The sequence below is a fragment of the Amphiura filiformis genome, chromosome 8 (assembly GCF_039555335.1).
Source record: "Amphiura filiformis chromosome 8, Afil_fr2py, whole genome shotgun sequence".
Taxonomy (NCBI): Eukaryota; Metazoa; Echinodermata; class Ophiuroidea; order Amphilepidida; family Amphiuridae; genus Amphiura; species Amphiura filiformis.
In genome coordinates, this window is record NC_092635.1 from 56,992,019 (window position 1) to 57,015,672 (window position 23,654).

At 35.6% G+C, this 23,654-nt stretch overlaps 1 long non-coding RNA gene across 1 annotated transcript in view; it reads left to right on the forward strand.

Annotated features, from left to right (window-relative positions):
• The window catches only part of LOC140159268 (uncharacterized), a 486,168-nt gene that overhangs the window by 377,904 nt on the left and 84,610 nt on the right, over nucleotides 1–23,654 (forward strand). The window lies entirely within an intron of this gene.

A 23,654-nucleotide genomic window follows, 5' to 3' on the forward strand; every position in this document is an offset into this window, starting at 1 on the left:
ATATCACGGAATCCCGTAATTATTTCAACATGACAGCGTGGTGTAATGGACAGTGCTTCAGACGGTGAAACGAAAGGCTAGTGGTTCGAGCCCCAACAGTTTCACTTTTTTTTTTTTTTTGTGTGTGACTTATTCAAACCAGTAAACTTTTCTTCTATATTCATGACAATTGACATTGTGAAACACGAAAATAAGTTTTAAAACCCTAATTTATCTATGGCATGATAATTGATTGTTTTTTTTAATTGTAATAAAGACACACATAGATCCGGACATCTTTAAATGTCATGAATATGGGCAATATAGCAATTGTCAGGAGTTCGTGATCACAGTCTTTATTTAACACGCCACGCCGGTAGATGTCGTTGTTAAGCAGTGTTTGAGTTGTTGGTGGTGGTGGGGGGGGTAATAGACAGTCGATAACCGACAATCAATGATCAATTAATTGTCAATATTCAATTAAATTCTAAAACCTAACACGGAAATGATGATCACAGACTGTCATGTTCAATCGCAGTCGCTAAGGATGATTAGGGGGGTATATTTGTGTGGTTGAGGGTGGTGGAGGAAAATCGATAATCGATTATCGTGTAACCCCCCCCCCACACACACCCCCACGTTCAAGTTTCATACGTTTTCATAAGTATTTACTTATAGAGTGCTTGCACATAAGGTCATTAGTTCATCTCCTCTATAGGCACGCTCCAGAAGATATGCAAATGGATGCAGTACAAAAGAATTATTTGACCACTATCTAAATAAAAGATTAGTTGTTTTATTTTGTGCCCACATCATGGCCTATCTATTAATAAATAGTCATGGACATTTTTTCACGCGGTACCTATGCATTGAACTATATCATGCTGATCACTCACATCTGTAAGATTAGTATGTATGAAAAGAGCGCTATTGTATTCAATCTATGATTGTAGACATACACAGGTGATGGGTGCAACCTGCTTGTAGTGCAGGGCGATATAGTCAAAATTGATACAATTAGTTGTTTTATTTTATATCCACATCATAGCTTATGCACTAACTAATATTCATTGAAAATTTGGAGTGATTCTTTCAAGTAGCTTTAAAGTTATAGCCAAAAGATTAAAATCAGATGTTAATTTTAGCGATTGCCTCAGACAATCCCCGAAAATGTCCTTGAAACGCTTTAGGCATCTTGAATGAAATCAAAAGTGTATTTTTAATGTGGATAAAAATGTTCAATATTTGGAATTAGAAGAAAGCTGGGCCATCAATTAACACTTTTTCCTTCCCCCCCCCCATCATTCAATGTTGCGACACTTTGGAGACACGCTGAACACATTTGCACGTTTCAACATTGCACGGGGAGTGGGGGACTTATTCCCTAAAGACGCTTTAATGTTTCAAGACATATTTCGGGGATTGTATGAGGCAATCGCTAAAATTAACATCTGATTTTAAACTTTTGGCTGTAACTTTAAAACTACTTGATAGAATTACTCCAAATTTTCAATGAATATTAGTTAATGCATAAGCTATGATGTGGATATAAAATAAAACAACTTATTGTATCAATTTTGACTATATCGCCCTGCACTACAAGCAGGTTGCACCCATCACCTGTGTATGTCTACAATCATAGATTGAATACAATAGCGCTCTTTTCAAACATTACTAATCTTACAGATGCGAGTGATCAGCATGATATAGTTCAGTGGATATGTATCGAGTGAACGCTGCAGTGCAGGGCAATATAGTCAAAAACGACCTTTTTCACCTTTTTCAGATCAACGCCTCCCCCCAAAGCAAAAAAACCAAAACAAAACGAACCAATAAAAAAATCGCATTAGTACGCTCATGAAGTAGGCCTACTCATGCAGAAATATCTTTAAAATTGATCATTTTATTTGCGTGAAATGGTAAAGTGCGATTGTAAATCGTCCCATTGAATCACATAGTGATTTGACGGTTTACCATAGTCTAATACTGAATATTAATACAAGGAGTTTCTTTAATTTAGAAATGGTAAACCGTTGACAAAATTCATAATTTAGGCCGATTTGGTGTCAACTTTTATTTGGAAAGTGTTTTGTTTGAAAGCTTGTTCAAAACTACATCTAATTTTACTATTTTACGTTTTGTTAGCTCTAACATTATTTACATTTTACTGTTTTTAGCAAATGTAAATCGTCTGTCGAGATTTACCATTTTCATAATCACGAGAATGCAATGCGCACCCATATATCACGGAATCCCGTAATTATTTCAACATGACAGCGTGGTGTAATGGACAGTGCTTCAGACGGTGAAACGAAAGGCTAGTGGTTCGAGCCCCAACAGTTTCACTTTTTTTTTTTTTTTTGTGTGTGACTTATTCAAACCAGTAAACTTTTCTTCTATATTCATGACAATTGACATTGTGAAACACGAAAATAAGTTTTAAAACCCTAATTTATCTATGGCATGATAATTGATTGTTTTTTTTAATTGTAATAAAGACACACATAGATCCGGACATCTTTAAATGTCATGAATATGGGCAATATAGCAATTGTCAGGAGTTCGTGATCACAGTCTTTATTTAACACGCCACGCCGGTAGATGTCGTTGTTAAGCAGTGTTTGAGTTGTGGGTGGTGGTGGGAGGGGGGGGGGGTAATAGACAGTCGATAACCGACAATCAATGATCAATTAATTGTCAATATTCAATTAAATTCTAAAACCTAACACGGAAATGATGATCACAGACTGTCATGTTCAATCGCAGTCGCTAAGGATGATTAGGGGGGTATATTTGTGTGGTTGAGGGTGGTGGAGGAAAATCGATAATCGATTATCGTGTAACCCCCCTTCCCCCACACACCCCCACGTTCAAGTTTCATACGTTTTCATAAGTATTTACTTATAGAGTGCTTGCACATAAGGTCATTAGTTCATCTCCTCTATAGGCACGCTCCAGAAGATATGCAAATGGATGCAGTACAAAAGAATTATTTGACCACTATCTAAATAAAAGATTAGTTGTTTTATTTTGTGCCCACATCATGGCCTATCTATTAATAAATAGTCATGGACATTTTTTCACGCGGTACCTATGCATTGAACTATATCATGCTGATCACTCACATCTGTAAGATTAGTATGTATGAAAAGAGCGCTATTGTATTCAATCTGTGATTGTAGACATACACAGGTGATGGGTGCAACCTGCTTGTAGTGCAGGGCGATATAGTCAAAATTGATACAATTAGTTGTTTTATTTTATATCCACATCATAGCTTATGCACTAACTAATATTCATTGAAAATTTGGAGTGATTCTTTCAAGTAGCTTTAAAGTTATAGCCAAAAGATTAAAATCAGATGTTAATTTTAGCGATTGCCTCAGACAATCCCCGAAAATGTCCTTGAAACGCTTTAGGCATCTTGAATGAAATCAAAAGTGTATTTTTAATGTGGATAAAAATGTTCAATATTTGGAATTAGAAGAAAGCTGGGCCATCAATTAACACTTTCCCTTCCCCACCCCCCATCATTCAATGTTGCGACACTTTGGAGACACGCTGAACACATTTGCACGTTTCAACATTGCACGGGGAGTGGGGGACTTATTTCCCTAAAGACGCTTTTAATGTTTCAAGACATATTTCGGGGATTGTATGAGGCAATCGCTAAAATTAACATCTGATTTTAAACTTTTGGCTGTAACTTTAAAACTACTTGATAGAATTACTCCAAATTTTCAATGAATATTAGTTAATGCATAAGCTATGATGTGGATATAAAATAAAACAACTTATTGTATCAATTTTGACTATATCGCCCTGCACTACAAGCAGGTTGCACCCATCACCTGTGTATGTCTACAATCATAGATTGAATACAATAGCGCTCTTTTCAAACATTACTAATCTTACAGATGCGAGTGATCAGCATGATATAGTTCAGTGGATATGTATCGAGTGAACGCTGCAGTGCAGGGCAATATAGTCAAAAACGACCTTTTTCACCTTTTTCAGATCAACGCCTCCCCAAAGCAAAAAAACCAAAACAAAACGAACCAATAAAAAAATCGCATTAGTACGCTCATGAAGTAGGCCTACTCATGCAGAAATATCTTTAAAATTGATCATTTTATTTGCGTGAAATGGTAAAGTGCGATTGTAAATCGTCCCATTGAATCACATAGTGATTTGACGGTTTACCATAGTCTAATACTGAATATTAATACAAGGAGTTTCTTTAATTTAGAAATGGTAAACCGTTGACAAAATTCATAATTTAGGCCGATTTGGTGTCAACTTTTATTTGGAAAGTGTTTTGTTTGAAAGCTTGTTCAAAACTACATCTAATTTTACTATTTTACGTTTTGTTAGCTCTAACATTATTTACATTTTACTGTTTTTAGCAAATGTAAATCGTCTGTCGAGATTTACCATTTTCATAATCACGAGAATGCAATGCGCACCCATATATCACGGAATCCCGTAATTATTTCAACATGACAGCGTGGTGTAATGGACAGTGCTTCAGACGGTGAAACGAAAGGCTAGTGGTTCGAGCCCCAACAGTTTCACTTTTTTTTTTTTTTTTTGTGTGTGTGACTTATTCAAACCAGTAAACTTTTCTTCTATATTCATGACAATTGACATTGTGAAACACGAAAATAAGTTTTAAAACCCTAATTTATCTATGGCATGATAATTGATTGTTTTTTTTAATTGTAATAAAGACACACATAGATCCGGACATCTTTAAATGTCATGAATATGGGCAATATAGCAATTGTCAGGAGTTCGTGATCACAGTCTTTATTTAACACGCCACGCCGGTAGATGTCGTTGTTAAGCAGTGTTTGAGTTGTTGGTGGTGGTGGGGGGGGGTAATAGACAGTCGATAACCGACAATCAATGATCAATTAATTGTCAATATTCAATTAAATTCTAAAACCTAACACGGAAATGATGATCACAGACTGTCATGTTCAATCGCAGTCGCTAAGGATGATTAGGGGGTATATTTGTGTGGTTGAGGGTGGTGGAGGAAAATCGATAATCGATTATCGTGTAACCCCCTTCCCCACACACCCCCACGTTCAAGTTTCATACGTTTTCATAAGTATTTACTTATAGAGTGCTTGCACATAAGGTCATTAGTTCATCTCCTCTATAGGCACGCTCCAGAAGATATGCAAATGGATGCAGTACAAAAGAATTATTTACCACTATCTAAATAAAAGATTAGTTGTTTTATTTTGTGCCCACATCATGGCCTATCTATTAATAAATAGTCATGGACATTTTTTCACGGTAGCTATGCATTGAACTATATCATGCTGATCATCACATCTGTAAGATTAGTTATATGAAAAGAGCGCTATTGTATTCAATCTATGATTGTAGACATACACAGGTGATGGGTGCAACCTGCTTGTAGTGCAGGGCGATATAGTCAAAATTGATACAATTAGTTGTTTATTTTATATCCACATCATAGCTTATGCACTAACTAATATTCATTGAAAATTTGGAGTGATTCTTTCAAGTAGCTTTAAAGTTATAGCCAAAAGATTAAAATCAGATGTTAATTTTAGCGATTGCCTCAGACAAAAAAAAAAAATGTCCTTGAAACGCTTTAGGCATCTTGAATGAAATCAAAAGTGTATTTTGATTGTGGTTAAAAATGATCAATATGTTGTAGTAGAGGAAAGCAAGGCTGTCAATTAACACTTTTTCCTTCCCCACCCCCCATCATTCAATGTTGCGACACTTTGGAGACACGCTGAACACATTTGCACGTTTCAACATTGCACGGGGAGTGGGGGACTTATTCCCTAAAGACGCTTTAATGTTTCAAGACATATTTCGGGGATTGTATGAGGCAATCGCTAAAATTAACATCTGATTTTAATCTTTGGCTGTAACTTTAAAACTACTTGATAGAATTACTCCAAATTTTCAATGAATATTAGTTAATGCATAAGCTATGATGTGGATATAAAATAAAACAACTTATTGTATCAATTTTGACTATATCGCCCTGCACTACAAGCAGGTTGCACCCATCACCTGTGTATGTCTACAATCATAGATTGAATACAATAGCGCTCTTTTCAAACATTACTAATCTTACAGATGCGAGTGATCAGCATGATATAGTTCAGTGGATATGTATCGAGTGAACGCTGCAGTGCAGGGCAATATAGTCAAAAAACGACCTTTTTCACCTTTTTCAGATCAACGCCCTCCCACAAAGCAAAAAAAACCAAACAAAACGAACCAATAAAAAAATCGCATTAGTACGCTCATGAAGTAGGCCTACTCATGCAGAAATATCTTTAAAATTGATCATTTTATTTGCGTGAAATGGTAAAGTGCGATTGTAAATCGTCCCATTGAATCACATAGTGATTTGACGGTTTACCATAGTCTAATACTGAATATTAATACAAGGAGTTTCTTTAATTTAGAAATGGTAAACCGTTGACAAAATTCATAATTTAGGCCGATTTGGTGTCAACTTTTATTTGGAAAGTGTTTTGTTTGAAAGCTTGTTCAAAACTACATCTAATTTTACTATTTTACGTTTTGTTAGCTCTAACATTATTTACATTTTACTGCTTTTAGCAAATGTAAATCGTCTGTCGAGATTTACCATTTTCATAATCACGAGAATGCAATGCGCACCCATATATCACGGAATCCCGTAATTATTTCAACATGACAGCGTGGTGTAATGGACAGTGCTTCAGACGGTGAAACGAAAGGCTAGTGGTTCGAGCCCCAACAGTTTCACTTTTTTTTTTTTTGTGTGTGTGACTTATTCAAACCAGTAAACTTTTCTTCTATATTCATGACAATTGACATTGTGAAACACGAAAATAAGTTTTAAAACCCTAATTTATCTATGGCATGATAATTGATTGTTTTTTTAATTGTAATAAAGACACACATAGATCCGGACATCTTTAAATGTCATGAATATGGGCAATATAGCAATTGTCAGGAGTTCGTGATCACAGTCTTTATTTAACACGCCACGCCGGTAGATGTCGTTGTTAAGCAGTGTTTGAGTTGTTGGTGGTGGTGGAGGGGGGGGTAATAGACAGTCGATAACCGACAATCAATGATCAATTAATTGTCAATATTCAATTAAATTCTAAAACCTAACACGGAAATGATGATCACAGACTGTCATGTTCAATCGCAGTCGCTAAGGATGATTAGGGGGGTATATTTGAGTGGTTGAGGGTGGTGGAGGAAAATCGATAATCGATTATCGTGTAACCCCCTTCCCCACACACACCCCACGTTCAAGTTTCATACGTTTTCATAAGTATTTACTTATAGAGTGCTTGCACATAAGGTCATTAGTTCATCTCCTCTATAGGCACGCTCCAGAAGATATGCAAATGGATGCAGTACAAAAGAATTATTTGACCACTATCTAAATAAAAGATTAGTTGTTTTATTTTGTGCCCACATCATGGCCTATCTATTAATAAATAGTCATGGAAATTTTTTTATGTTTGTTTTATGCATTGAACTATATCATGTTGATCACTCACATCTGTAAGATTAGTATGTATGAAAAGAGCGCTATTGTATTCAATCTATGATTGTAGACATACACAGGTGATGGGTGCAACCTGCTTGTAGTGCAGGGCGATATAGTCAAAATTGATACAATTAGTTGTTTTATTTTATATCCACATCATAGCTTATGCACTAACTAATATTCATTGAAAATTTGAGTGATTCTTTCAAGTAGCTTTAAAGTTATAGCCAAAAGATTAAAATCAGATGTTAATTTTAGCGATTGCCTCAGACAATCCCCGAAAAATGTCCTTGAAACGCTTTAGGCATCTTGAATGAAATCAAAAGTGTATTTTTAATGTGGATAAAATGTTCAATATTTGGAATTAGAAGAAAGCTGGGCCATCAATTAACACTTTTTCCTTCCCCACCCCCATCATTCAATGTTGCGACACTTTGGAGACACGCTGAACACATTTGCACGTTTCAACATTGCACGGGGAGTGGGGGACTTATTTCCCTAAAGACGCTTTTAATGTTTCAAGACATATTTCGGGGATTGTATGAGGCAATCGCTAAAATTAACATCTGATTTTAAACTTTTGGCTGTAACTTTAAAACTACTTGATAGAATTACTCCAAATTTTCAATGAATATTAGTTAATGCATAAGCTATGATGTGGATATAAAATAAAACAACTTATTGTATCAATTTTGACTATATCGCCCTGCACTACAAGCAGGTTGCACCCATCACCTGTGTATGTCTACAATCATAGATTGAATACAATAGCGCTCTTTTCAAACATTACTAATCTTACAGATGCGAGTGATCAGCATGATATAGTTCAGTGGATATGTATCGAGTGAACGCTGCAGTGCAGGGCAATATAGTCAAAAACGACCTTTTTCACCTTTTTCAGATCAACGCCCTCCCCAAAGCAAAAAAACCAAAACAAAACGAAGCAATAAAAAAATCGCATTAGTACGCTCATGAAGTAGGCCTACTCATGCAGAAATATCTTTAAAATTGATCATTTTATTTGCGTGAAATGGTAAAGTGCGATTGTAAATCGTCCCATTGAATCACATAGTGATTTGACGGTTTACCATAGTCTAATACTGAATATTAATACAAGGAGTTTTTTAACTTAGAAATGGTAAACCGTTGACAAAATTCATAATTTAGGCCGATTTGGTGTCAACTTTTATTTGGAAAGTGTTTTGTTTGAAAGCTTGTTCAAAACTACATCTAATTTTACTATTTTACGTTTTGTTAGCTCTAACATTATTTACATTTTACTGCTTTTTTAGCAAATGTAAATCGTCTGTCGAGATTTACCATTTTCATAATCACGAGAATGCAATGCGCACCCATATATCACGGAATCCCGTAATTATTTCAACATGACAGCGTGGTGTAATGGACAGTGCTTCAGACGGTGAAACGAAAGGCTAGTGGTTCGAGCCCCAACAGTTTCACTTTTTTTTTTTTTTTTTTGTGTGTGTGACTTATTCAAACCAGTAAACTTTTCTTCTATATTCATGACAATTGACATTGTGAAACACGAAAATAAGTTTTAAAACCCTAATTTATCTATGGCATGATAATTGATTGTTTTTTTTAATTGTAATAAAGACACACATAGATCCGGACATCTTTAAATGTCATGAATATGGGCAATATAGCAATTGTCAGGAGTTCGTGATCACAGTCTTTATTTAACACGCCACGCCGGTAGATGTCGTTGTTAAGCAGTGTTTGGGTTGTTGGTGGTGGTGGAGGGGGGGGGTAATAGACAGTCGATAACCGACAATCAATGATCAATTAATTGTCAATATTCAATTAAATTCTAAAACCTAACACGGAAATGATGATCACAGACTGTCATGTTCAATCGCAGTCGCTAAGGATGATTAGGGGGGTATATTTGTGTGGTTGAGGGTGGTGGAGGAAAATCGATAATCGATTATCGTGTAACCCCCTTCCCCACACACCCCCACGTTCAAGTTTCATACGTTTTCATAAGTATTTACTTATAGAGTGCTTGCACATAAGGTCATTAGTTCATCTCTCTATAGGCACGCTCCAGAAGATATGCAAATGGATGCAGTACAAAAGAATTATTTGACCACTATCTAAATAAAAGATTAGTTGTTTTATTTTGTGCCCACATCATGGCCTATCTATTAATAAATAGTCATGGACATTTTTCACGCGGTACCTATGCATTGAACTATATCATGCTGATCACTCACATCTGTAAGATTAGTATGTATGAAAAGAGCGCTATTGTATTCAATCTATGATTGTAGACATACACAGGTGATGGGTGCAACCTGCTTGTAGTGCAGGGCGATATAGTCAAATTGATATTAGTTGTTTTATTTTATATCCACATCATAGCTTATGCACTAACTAATATTCATTGAAAATTTGGAGTGATTCTTTCAAGTAGCTTTAAAGTTATAGCCAAAAGATTAAAATCAGATGTTAATTTTAGCGATTGCCTCAGACAATCCCCGAAAATGTCCTTGAAACGCTTTAGGCATCTTGAATGAAATCAAAAGTGTATTTTTAATGTGGATAAAAATGTTCAATATTTGGAATTAGAAGAAAGCTGGGCCATCAATTAACACTTTTTCCTTCCCCACCCCCCATCATTCAATGTTGCGACACTTTGGAGACACGCTGAACACATTTGCACGTTTCAACATTGCACGGGGGAGTGGGGGACTTATTTCCTAAAGACGCTTTTAATGTTTCAAGACATATTTCGGGGATTGTATGAGGCAATCGCTAAAATTAACATCTGATTTTAAACTTTTGGCTGTAACTTTAAAACTACTTGATAGAATTACTCCAAATTTTCAATGAATATTAGTTAATGCATAAGCTATGATGTGGATATAAAATAAAACAACTTATTGTATCAATTTTGACTATATCGCCCTGCACTACAAGCAGGTTGCACCCATCACCTGTGTATGTCTACAATCATAGATTGAATACAATAGCGCTCTTTTCAAACATTACTAATCTTACAGATGCGAGTGATCAGCATGATATAGTTCAGTGGATATGTATCGAGTGAACGCTGCAGTGCAGGGCAATATAGTCAAAAACGACCTTTTTCACCTTTTTCAGATCAACGCCCTCCCCCACAGCAAAAAAAACCCAAAACAAAACGAACCAATAAAAAAATCGCATTAGTACGCTCATGAAGTAGGCCTACTCATGCAGAAATATCTTTAAAATTGATCATTTTATTTGCGTGAAATGGTAAAGTGCGATTGTAAATCGTCCCATTGAATCACATAGTGATTTGACGGTTTACCATAGTCTAATACTGAATATTAATACAAGGAGTTTCTTTAATTTAGAAATGGTAAACCGTTGACAAAATTCATAATTTAGGCCGATTTGGTGTCAACTTTTATTTGGAAAGTGTTTTGTTTGAAAGCTTGTTCAAAACTACATCTAATTTTACTATTTTACGTTTTGTTAGCTCTAACATTATTTACATTTTACTGCTTTTAGCAAATGTAAATCGTCTGTCGAGATTTACCATTTTCATAATCACGAGAATGCAATGCGCACCCATATATCACGGAATCCCGTAATTATTTCAACATGACAGCGTGGTGTAATGGACAGTGCTTCAGACGGTGAAACGAAAGGCTAGTGGTTCGAGCCCCAACAGTTTCACTTTTTTTTTTTTTTTGTGTGTGACTTATTCAAACCAGTAAACTTTTCTTCTATATTCATGACAATTGACATTGTGAAACACGAAAATAAGTTTTAAAACCCTAATTTATCTATGGCATGATAATTGATTGTTTTTTTTAATTGTAATAAAGACACACATAGATCCGGACATCTTTAAATGTCATGAATATGGGCAATATAGCAATTGTCAGGAGTTCGTGATCACAGTCTTTATTTAACACGCCACGCCGGTAGATGTCGTTGTTAAGCAGTGTTTGAGTTGTTGGTGGTGGTGGAGGGGGGGGTAATAGACAGTCGATAACCGACAATCAATGATCAATTAATTGTCAATATTCAATTAAATTCTAAAACCTAACACGGAAATGATGAGCACAGACTGTCATGTTCAATCGCAGTCGCTAAGGATGATTAGGGGGTATATTTGTGTGGTTGAGGGTGGTGGAGGAAAATCGATAATCGATTATCGTGTAACCCCCCTTCCCCCACACACCCCCACGTTCAAGTTTCATACGTTTTCATAAGTATTTACTTATAGAGTGCTTGCACATAAGGTCATTAGTTCATCTCCTCTATAGGCACGCTCCAGAAGATATGCAAATGGATGCAGTACAAAAGAATTATTTGACCACTATCTAAATAAAAGATTAGTTGTTTTATTTTGTGCCCACATCATGGCCTATCTATTAATAAATAGTCATGGACATTTTTCACGCGGTTATGCATTGAACTATATCATGCTGATCACTCACATCTGTAAGATTAGTATATGAAAAGAGCGCTATATTCAATCTATGATTGTAGACATACACAGGTGATGGGTGCACCTGCTTGTAGTGCAGGGCGATATAGTCAAAATTGATACAATTAGTTGTTTTATTTTATATCCACATCATAGCTTATGCACTAACTAATATTCATTGAAAATTTGGAGTGATTCTTTCAAGTAGCTTTAAAGTTATAGCCAAAAGATTAAAATCAGATGTTAATTTTAGCGATTGCCTCAGACAATCCCCGAAAAATGTCCTTGAAACGCTTTAGGCATCTTGAATGAAATCAAAAGTGTATTTTTAATGTGGATAAAAATGTTCAATATTTGGAATTAGAAGAAAGCTGGGCCATCCATTAACACTGTTCCCTTCCCCACCCCCCATCATTCAATGTTGCGACACTTTGGAGACACGCTGAACACATTTGCACGTTTCAACATTGCACGGGGAGTGGGGGACTTATTTCCTAAAGACGCTTTAATGTTTCAAGACATATTTCGGGGATTGTATGAGGCAATCGCTAAAATTAACATCTGATTTTAAACTTTTGGCTGTAACTTTAAAACTACTTGATAGAATTACTCCAAATTTTCAATGAATATTAGTTAATGCATAAGCTATGATGTGGATATAAAATAAAACAACTTATTGTATCAATTTTGACTATATCGCCCTGCACTACAAGCAGGTTGCACCCATCACCTGTGTATGTCTACAATCATAGATTGAATACAATAGCGCTCTTTTCAAACATTACTAATCTTACAGATGCGAGTGATCAGCATGATATAGTTCAGTGGATATGTATCGAGTGAACGCTGCAGTGCAGGGCAATATAGTCAAAAACGACCTTTTTCACCTTTTTCAGATCAACGCCCTCCCCAAAGCAAAAAAACCAAAACAAAACGAACCAATAAAAAAATCGCATTAGTACGCTCATGAAGTAGGCCTACTCATGCAGAAATATCTTTAAAATTGATCATTTTATTTGCGTGAAATGGTAAAGTGCGATTGTAAATCGTCCCATTGAATCACATAGTGATTTGACGGTTTACCATAGTCTAATACTGAATATTAATACAAGGAGTTTTTTAAATTTAGAAATGGTAAACCGTTGACAAAATTCATAATTTAGGCCGATTTGGTGTCAACTTTTATTTGGAAAGTGTTTTGTTTGAAAGCTTGTTCAAAACTACATCTAATTTTACTATTTTACGTTTTGTTAGCTCTAACATTATTTACATTTGACTGTTTTTAGCAAATGTAAATCGTCTGTCGAGATTTACCATTTTCATAATCACGAGAATGCAATGCGCACCCATATATCACGGAATCCCGTAATTATTTCAACATGACAGCGTGGTGTAATGGACAGTGCTTCAGACGGTGAAACGAAAGGCTAGTGGTTCGAGCCCCAACAGTTTCACTTTTTTTTTTTTTTTTTTGTGTGTGACTTATTCAAACCAGTAAACTTTTCTTCTATATTCATGACAATTGACATTGTGAAACACGAAAATAAGTTTTAAAACCCTAATTTATCTATGGCATGATAATTGATTGTTTTTTTAATTGTAATAAAGACACACATAGATCCGGACATCTTTAAATGTCATGAATATGGGCAATATAGCAATTGTCAGGAGTTCGTGATCACAGTCTTTATTTAACACGCCACGCCGGTAGATGTCGTTGTTAAGCAGTGTTTGAGTTGTTGGTGGTGGTGGAGGGGGGGTAATAGACAGTCGATAACCGACAATCAATGATCAATTAATTGTCAATATTCAATTAAATTCTAAAACCTAACACGGAAATGATGATCACAGACTGTCATGTTCAATCGCAGTCGCTAAGGATGATTAGGGGGGTATATTTGTGTGGTTGAGGGTGGTGGAGGAAAATCGATAATCGATTATCGTGTAACCCCCCTTCCCCCACACACCCCCACGTTCAAGTTTCATACGTTTTCATAAGTATTTACTTATAGAGTGCTTGCACATAAGGTCATTAGTTCATCTCCTCTATAGGCACGCTCCAGAAGATATGCAAATGGATGCAGTACAAAAGAATTATTTGACCACTATCTAAATAAAAGATTAGTTGTTTTATTTTGTGCCCACATCATGGCCTATCTATTAATAAATAGTCATGGACATTTTTTCACGCGGTACCTATGCATTGAACTATAAGTCATGCTGATCACTCACATCTGTAAGATTAGTATGTATGAAAAGAGCGCTATTGTATTCAATCTATGATTGTAGACATACACAGGTGATGGGTGCAACCTGCTTGTAGTGCAGGGCGATATAGTCAAAATTGATACAATTAGTTGTTTTATTTTATATCCACATCATAGCTTATGCACTAACTAATATTCATTGAAAATTTGGAGTGATTCTTTCAAGTAGCTTTAAAGTTATAGCCAAAAGATTAAAATCAGATGTTAATTTTAGCGATTGCCTCAGACAATCCCCGAAAAATGTCCTTGAAACGCTTTAGGCATCTTGAATGAAATCAAAAGTGTATTTTTAATGTGGATAAAATGTTCAATATTTGGAATTAGAAGAAAGCTGGGCCATCAATTAACATTTTTTCCTTCCCCCCCCCATCATTCAATGTTGCGACACTTTGGAGACACGCTGAACACATTTGCACGTTTCAACATTGCACGGGGAGTGGGGGACTTATTTCCCTAAAGACGCTTTAATGTTTCAAGACATATTTCGGGGATTGTATGAGGCAATCGCTAAAATTAACATCTGATTTTAAACTTTTGGCTGTAACTTTAAAACTACTTGATAGAATTACTCCAAATTTTCAATGAATATTAGTTAATGCATAAGCTATGATGTGGATATAAAATAAAACAACTTATTGTATCAATTTTGACTATATCGCCCTGCACTACAAGCAGGTTGCACCCATCACCTGTGTATGTCTACAATCATAGATTGAATACAATAGCGCTCTTTTCAAACATTACTAATCTTACAGATGCGAGTGATCAGCATGATATAGTTCAGTGGATATGTATCGAGTGAACGCTGCAGTGCAGGGCAATATAGTCAAAAACGACCTTTTTCACCTTTTTCAGATCAACGCCCTCCCCAAAGCAAAAAAACCAAAACAAAACGAACCAATAAAAAATCGCATTAGTACGCTCATGAAGTAGGCCTACTCATGCAGAAATATCTTTAAAATTGATCATTTTATTTGCGTGAAATGGTAAAGTGCGATTGTAAATCGTCCCATTGAATCACATAGTGATTTGACGGTTTACCATAGTCTAATACTGAATATTAATACAAGGAGTTTCTTTAATTTAGAAATGGTAAACCGTTGACAAAATTCATAATTTAGGCCGATTTGGTGTCAACTTTTATTTGGAAAGTGTTTTGTTTGAAAGCTTGTTCAAAACTACATCTAATTTTACTATTTTACGTTTTGTTAGCTCTAACATTATTTACATTTTACTGTTTTTAGCAAATGTAAATCGTCTGTCGAGATTTACCATTTTCATAATCACGAGAATGCAATGCGCACCCATATATCACGGAATCCCGTAATTATTTCAACATGACAGCGTGGTGTAATGGACAGTGCTTCAGACGGTGAAACGAAAGGCTAGTGGTTCGAGCCCCAACAGTTTCCCTTTTTTTTTCTTTTTTTTGTGTGTGACTTATTCAAACCAGTAAACTTGTCTTCTATATTCATGACAATTGACATTGTGAAACACGAAAATAAGTTTTAAAACCCTAATTTATCTATGGCATGATAATTGATTGTTTTTTTAATTGTAATAAAGACACACATAGATCCGGACATCTTTAAATGTCATGAATATGGGCAATATAGCAATTGTCAGGAGTTCGTGATCACAGTCTTTATTTAACACGCCACGCCGGTAGATGTCGTTGTTAAGCAGTGTTTGAGTTGTTGGTGGTGGTGGGAGGGGGGTAATAGACAGTCGATAACCGACAATCAATGATCAATTAATTGTCAATATTCAATTAAATTCTAAAACCTAACACGGAAATGATGATCACAGACTGTCATGTTCAATCGCAGTCGCTAAGGATGATTAGGGGGGTATTTGTGTGGTTGAGGGTGGTGGAGGAAAATCGATAATCGATTATCGTGTAACCCCCCCTTCCCCACACACCCCCACGTTCAAGTTTCATACGTTTTCATAAGTATTTACTTATAGAGTGCTTGCACATAAGGTCATTAGTTCATCTCCTCTATAGGCACGCTCCAGAAGATATGCAAATGGATGCAGTACAAAAGAATTATTTGACCACTATCTAAATAAAAGATTAGTTGTTTTATTTTGTGCCCACATCATGGCCTATCTATTAATAAATAGTCATGGACATTTTTTCACGCGGTACCTATGCATTGAACTATATCATGCTGATCACTCACATCTGTAAGATTAGTATGTATGAAAAGAGCGCTATTGTATTCAATCTATGATTGTAGACATTGTTACACAGGTGATGGGTAACCTGCTTGTAGTGCAGGGCGATATAGTCAAAATTGATACAATTAGTTGTTTTATTTTATATCCACATCATAGCTTATGCACTAACTAATATTCATTGAAAATTTGGAGTGATTCTTTCAAGTAGCTTTAAAGTTATAGCCAAAAGATTAAAATCAGATGTTAATTTTAGCGATTGCCTCAGACAATCCCCGAAAATGTCCTTGAAACGCTTTAGGCATCTTGAATGAAATCAAAAGTGTATTTTAATGTGGATAAAATGTTCAATATTTGGAATTAGAAGAAAGCTGGGCCATCAATTAACACTTTTTCCTTCCCCACCCCCCATCATTCAATGTTGCGACACTTTGGAGACACGCTGAACACATTTGCACGTTTCAACATTGCACGGGGAGTGGGGGGACTTATTTCCCTAAAGACGCTTTAATGTTTCAAGACATATTTCGGGGATTGTATGAGGCAATCGCTAAAATTAACATCTGATTTTAAACTTTTGGCTGTAACTTTAAAACTACTTGATAGAATTACTCCAAATTTTCAATGAATATTAGTTAATGCATAAGCTATGATGTGGATATAAAATAAAACAACTTATTGTATCAATTTTGACTATATCGCCCTGCACTACAAGCAGGTTGCACCCATCACCTGTGTATGTCTACAATCATAGATTGAATACAATAGCGCTCTTTTCAAACATTACTAATCTTACAGATGCGAGTGATCAGCATGATATAGTTCAGTGGATATGTATCGAGTGAACGCTGCAGTGCAGGGCAATATAGTCAAAAACGACCTTTTTCACCTTTTTCAGATCAACGCCCTCCCCAAAGCAAAAAAACCAAAACAAAACGAACCAATAAAAAAATCGCATTAGTACGCTCATGAAGTAGGCCTACTCATGCAGAAATATCTTTAAAATTGATCATTTTATTTGCGTGAAATGGTAAAGTGCGATTGTAAATCGTCCCATTGAATCACATAGTGATTTGACGGTTTACCATAGTCTAATACTGAATATTAATACAAGGAGTTTCTTTAATTTAGAAATGGTAAACCGTTGACAAAATTCATAATTTAGGCCGATTTGGTGTCAACTTTTATTTGGAAAGTGTTTTGTTTGAAAGCTTGTTCAAAACTACATCTAATTTTACTATTTTACGTTTTGTTAGCTCTAACATTATTTACATTTTACTGTTTTTAGCAAATGTAAATCGTCTGTCGAGATTTACCATTTTCATAATCACGAGAATGCAATGCGCACCCATATATCACGGAATCCCGTAATTATTTCAACATGACAGCGTGGTGTAATGGACAGTGCTTCAGACGGTGAAACGAAAGGCTAGTGGTTCGAGCCCCAACAGTTTCATTTTTTTTTTTTTTTTTGTGTGTGTGACTTATTCAAACCAGTAAACTTTTCTTCTATATTCATGACAATTGACATTGTGAAACACGAAAATAAGTTTTAAAACCCTAATTTATCTATGGCATGATAATTGATTGTTTTTTTAATTGTAATAAAGACACACATAGATCCGGACATCTTTAAATGTCATGAATATGGGCAATATAGCAATTGTCAGGAGTTCGTGATCACAGTCTTTATTTAACACGCCACGCCGGTAGATGTCGTTGTTAAGCAGTGTTTGAGTTGTTGGTGGTGGTGGGGGGGGGTAATAGACAGTCGATAACCGACAATCAATGATCAATTAATTGTCAATATTCAATTAAATTCTAAAACCTAACACGGAAATGATGATCACAGACTGTCATGTTCAATCGCAGTCGCTAAGGATGATTAGGGGGGGGGGGGTATATTTGTGTGGTTGAGGGTGGTGGAGGAAAATCGATAATCGATTATCGTGTAACCCCCCTTCCCCCACACACCCCCACGTTCAAGTTTCATACGTTTTCATAAGTATTTACTTATAGAGTGCTTGCACATAAGGTCATTAGTTCATCTCTCTATAGGCACGCTCCAGAAGATATGCAAATGGATGCAGTACAAAAGAATTATTTTGACCACTATCTAAATAAAAGATTAGTTGTTTTATTTTGTGCCCACATCATGGCCTATCTATTAATAAATAGTCATGGAAATTTTTTTTTTTTTTACCTATGCATTGAACTATATCATGCTGATTACTCACATCTGTAAGATTAGTATGTATGAAAAGAGCGCTATTGTATTCAATCTATGATTGTAGACATACACAGGTGATGGGTGCAACCTGCTTGTAGTGCAGGGCGATATAGTCAAAATTGATACAATTAGTTGTTTTATTTTATATCCACATCATAGCTTATGCACTAACTAATATTCATTGAAAATTTGGAGTGATTCTTTCAAGTAGCTTTAAAGTTATAGCCAAAAGATTAAAATCAGATGTTAATTTTAGCGATTGCCTCAGACAATCCCCGAAAATGTCCTTGAAACGCTTTTAGGCATCTTGAATGAAATCAAAAGTGTATTTTTAACGTGGATAAAAATGTTCAATATTTGGAATTAGAAGAAAGCTGGGCCATCAATTAACATTTTTCCTTCCCCACCCCCCATCATTCAATGTTGCGACACTTTGGAGACACGCTGAACACATTTGCACGTTTCAACATTGCACGGGGGAGTGGGGGGGACTTATTTTCCCCTAAAGACGCTTTAATGTTTCAAGACATATTTCGGGGATTGTATGAGGCAATCGCTAAAATTAACATCTGATTTTAAACTTTTGGCTGTAACTTTAAAACTACTTGATAGAATTACTCCAAATTTTCAATGAATATTAGTTAATGCATAAGCTATGATGTGGATATAAAATAAAACAACTTATTGTATCAATTTTGACTATATCGCCCTGCACTACAAGCAGGTTGCACCCATCACCTGTGTATGTCTACAATCATAGATTGAATACAATAGCGCTCTTTTCAAACATTACTAATCTTACAGATGCGAGTGATCAGCATGATATAGTTCAGTGGATATGTATCGAGTGAACGCTGCAGTGCAGGGCAATATAGTCAAAAACGACCTTTTTCACCTTTTTCAGATCAACGCCCTCCCCAAAGCAAAAAAACCAAAACAAAACGAACCAATAAAAAAATCGCATTAGTACGCTCATGAAGTAGGCCTACTCATGCAGAAATATCTTTAAAATTGATCATTTTATTTGCGTGAAATGGTAAAGTGCGATTGTAAATCGTCCCATTGAATCACATAGTGATTTGACGGTTTACCATAGTCTAATACTGAATATTAATACAAGGAGTTTCTTTAATTTAGAAATGGTAAACCGTTGACAAAATTCATAATTTAGGCCGATTTGGTGTCAACTTTTATTTGGAAAGTGTTTTGTTTGAAAGCTTGTTCAAAACTACATCTAATTTTACTATTTTACGTTTTGTTAGCTCTAACATTATTTACATTTTACTGCTTTTAGCAAATGTAAATCGTCTGTCGAGATTTACCATTTTCATAATCACGAGAATGCAATGCGCACCCATATATCACGGAATCCCGTAATTATTTCAACATGACAGCGTGGTGTAATGGACAGTGCTTCAGACGGTGAAACGAAAGGCTAGTGGTTCGAGCCCCAACAGTTTCACTTTTTTTTTTTTTTTTTGTGTGTGTGACTTATTCAAACCAGTAAACTTTTCTTCTATATTCATGACAATTGACATTGTGAAACACGAAAATAAGTTTTAAAACCCTAATTTATCTATGGCATGATAATTGATTGTTTTTTTAATTGTAATAAAGACACACATAGATCCGGACATCTTTAAATGTCATGAATATGGGCAATATAGCAATTGTCAGGAGTTCGTGATCACAGTCTTTATTTAACACGCCACGCCGGTAGATGTCGTTGTTAAGCAGTGTTTGAGTTGTTGGTGGTGGTGGGGGGGGGGGGTAATAGACAGTCGATAACCGACAATCAATGATCAATTAATTGTCAATATTCAATTAAATTCTAAAACCTAACACGGAAATGATGATCACAGACTGTCATGTTCAATCGCAGTCGCTAAGGATGATTAGGGGGGTATATTTGTGTGGTTGAGGGTGGTGGAGGAAAATCGATAATCGATTATCGTGTAACCCCCCTTCCCCCACACACCCCCACGTTCAAGTTTCATACGTTTTCATAAGTATTTACTTATAGAGTGCTTGCACATAAGGTCATTAGTTCATCTCCTCTATAGGCACGCTCCAGAAGATATGCAAATGGATGCAGTACAAAAGAATTATTTGACCACTATCTAAATAAAAGATTAGTTGTTTTATTTTGTGCCCACATCATGGCCTATCTATTAATAAATAGTCATGGACATTTTTCACGCGGTACCTATGCATTGAACTATATCATGCTGATCACTCACATCTGTAAGATTAGTATGTATGAAAAGAGCGCTATTGTATTCAATCTATGATTGTAGACATACACAGGTGATGGGTGTAACCTGCTTGTAGTGCAGGGCGATATAGTCAAAATTGATACAATTAGTTGTTTTATTTTATATCCACATCATAGCTTATGCACTAACTAATATTCATTGAAAATTTGGAGTGATTCTTTCAAGTAGCTTTAAAGTTATAGCCAAAAGATTAAAATCAGATGTTAATTTTAGCGATTGCCTCAGACAATCCCCGAAAAATGTCCTTGAAACGCTTTTAGGCATCTTGAATGAAATCAAAAGTGTATTTTTAATGTGGATATAAATTTTCAATATTTGGAATTAGAAGAAAGCTGGGCCATCAATTAACACTTTTCCCTTCCCCACCCCCCATCATTCAATGTTGCGACACTTTGGAGACACGCTGAACACATTTGCACGTTTCAACATTGCACGGGGAGTGGGGACTTATTTCCCTAAAGACGCTTTTTTAATGTTTCAAGACATATTTCGGGGATTGTATGAGGCAATCGCTAAAATTAACATCTGATTTTAAACTTTGGCTGTAACTTTAAAACTACTTGATAGAATTACTCCAAATTTTCAATGAATATTAGTTAATGCATAAGCTATGATGTGGATATAAAATAAAACAACTTATTGTATCAATTTTGACTATATCGCCCTGCACTACAAGCAGGTTGCACCCATCACCTGTGTATGTCTACAATCATAGATTGAATACAATAGCCCTCTTTTCAAACATTACTAATCTTACAGATGCGAGTGATCAGCATGATATAGTTCAGTGGATATGTATCGAGTGAACGCTGCAGTGCAGGGCAATATAGTCAAAAACGACCTTTTTCACCTTTTTCAGATCAACGCCCTCCCCCAAAGCAAAAAAACCAAAACAAAACGAACCAATAAAAAAAATCGCATTAGTACGCTCATGAAGTAGGCCTACTCATGCAGAAATATCTTTAAAATTGATCATTTTATTTGCGTGAAATGGTAAAGTGCGATTGTAATCGTCCCATTGAATCACATAGTGATTTGACGGTTTACCATAGTCTAATACTGAATATTAATACAAGGAGTTTTTTAATTTAGAAATGGTAAACCGTTGACAAAATTCATAATTTAGGCCGATTTGGTGTCAACTTTTATTTGGAAAGTGTTTTGTTTGAAAGCTTGTTCAAAACTACATCTAATTTTACTATTTTACGTTTTGTTAGCTCTAACATTATTTACATTTTACTGCTTTTTAGCAAATGTAAATCGTCTGTCGAGATTTACCATTTTCATAATCACGAGAATGCAATGCGCACCCATATATCACGGAATCCCGTAATTATTTCAACATGACAGCGTGGTGTAATGGATAGTAATTCAGACGGTGAAACGAAAGGCTAGTGGTTCGAGCCCCAACAGTTTCACTTTTTTTTTTTTTTGTGTGTGTGACTTATTCAAACCAGTAAACTTTTCTTCTATATTCATGACAATTGACATTGTGAAACACGAAAATAAGTTTTAAACCCTAATTTATCTATGGCATGATAATTGATTGTTTTTTTTAATTGTAATAAAGACACATAGATCCGGACATCTTTAAATGTCATGAATATGGGCAATATAGCAATTGTCAGGAGTTCGTGATCACAGTCTTTATTTAACACGCCACGCCGGTAGATGTCGTTGTTAAGCAGTGTTTGAGTTGTTGGTGGTGGTGGGAGGGGGGGTAATAGACAGTCGATAACCGACAATCAATGATCAATTAATTGTCAATATTCAATTAAATTCTAAAACCTAACACGGAAATGATGATCACAGACTGTCATGTTCAATCGCAGTCGCTAAGGATGATTAGGGGGGTATATTTGTGTGGTTGAGGGTGGTGGAGGAAAATCGATAATCGATTATCGTGTAACCCCCCCTTCCCCCCACACACCCCCCCGTTCAAGTTTCATACGTTTTCATAAGTATTTACTTATAGAGTGCTTGCACATAAGGTCATTAGTTCATCTCCTCTATAGGCACGCTCCAGAAGATATGCAAATGGATGGAGTACTATAGAATTATTTGACCACTATCTAAATAAAAGATTAGTTGTTTTATTTTGTGCCCACATCATGGCCTATCTATTAATAAATAGTCATGGACATTTTTTCACGCGGTACCTATGCATTGAACTATATCATGCTGATCACTCACATCTGTAAGATTAGTATGTATGAAAAGAGCGCTATTGTATTCAATCTATGATTGTAGACATACACAGGTGATGGGTGCAACCTGCTTGTAGTGCAGGGCGATATAGTCAAAATTGATACAATTAGTTGTTTTATTTTATATCCACATCATAGCTTATGCACTAACTAATATTCATTGAAAATTTGGAGTGATTCTTTCAAGTAGCTTTAAAGTTATAGCCAAAAGATTAAAATCAGATGTTAATTTTAGCGATTGCCTCAGACAATCCCCGAAAAATGTCCTTGAAACGCTTTAGGCATCTTGAATGAAATCAAAAGTGTATTTTAATGTGGATAAAATGTTCAATATTTGGAATTAGAAGAAAGCTGGGCCATCAATTAACACTTTTTCCTTCCCCACCCCCATCATTCAATGTTGCGACACTTTGGAGACACGCTGAACACATTTGCACGTTTCAACATTGCACGGGGAGTGGGGGGACTTATTTCCCTAAAGACGCTTTAATGTTTCAAGACATATTTCGGGG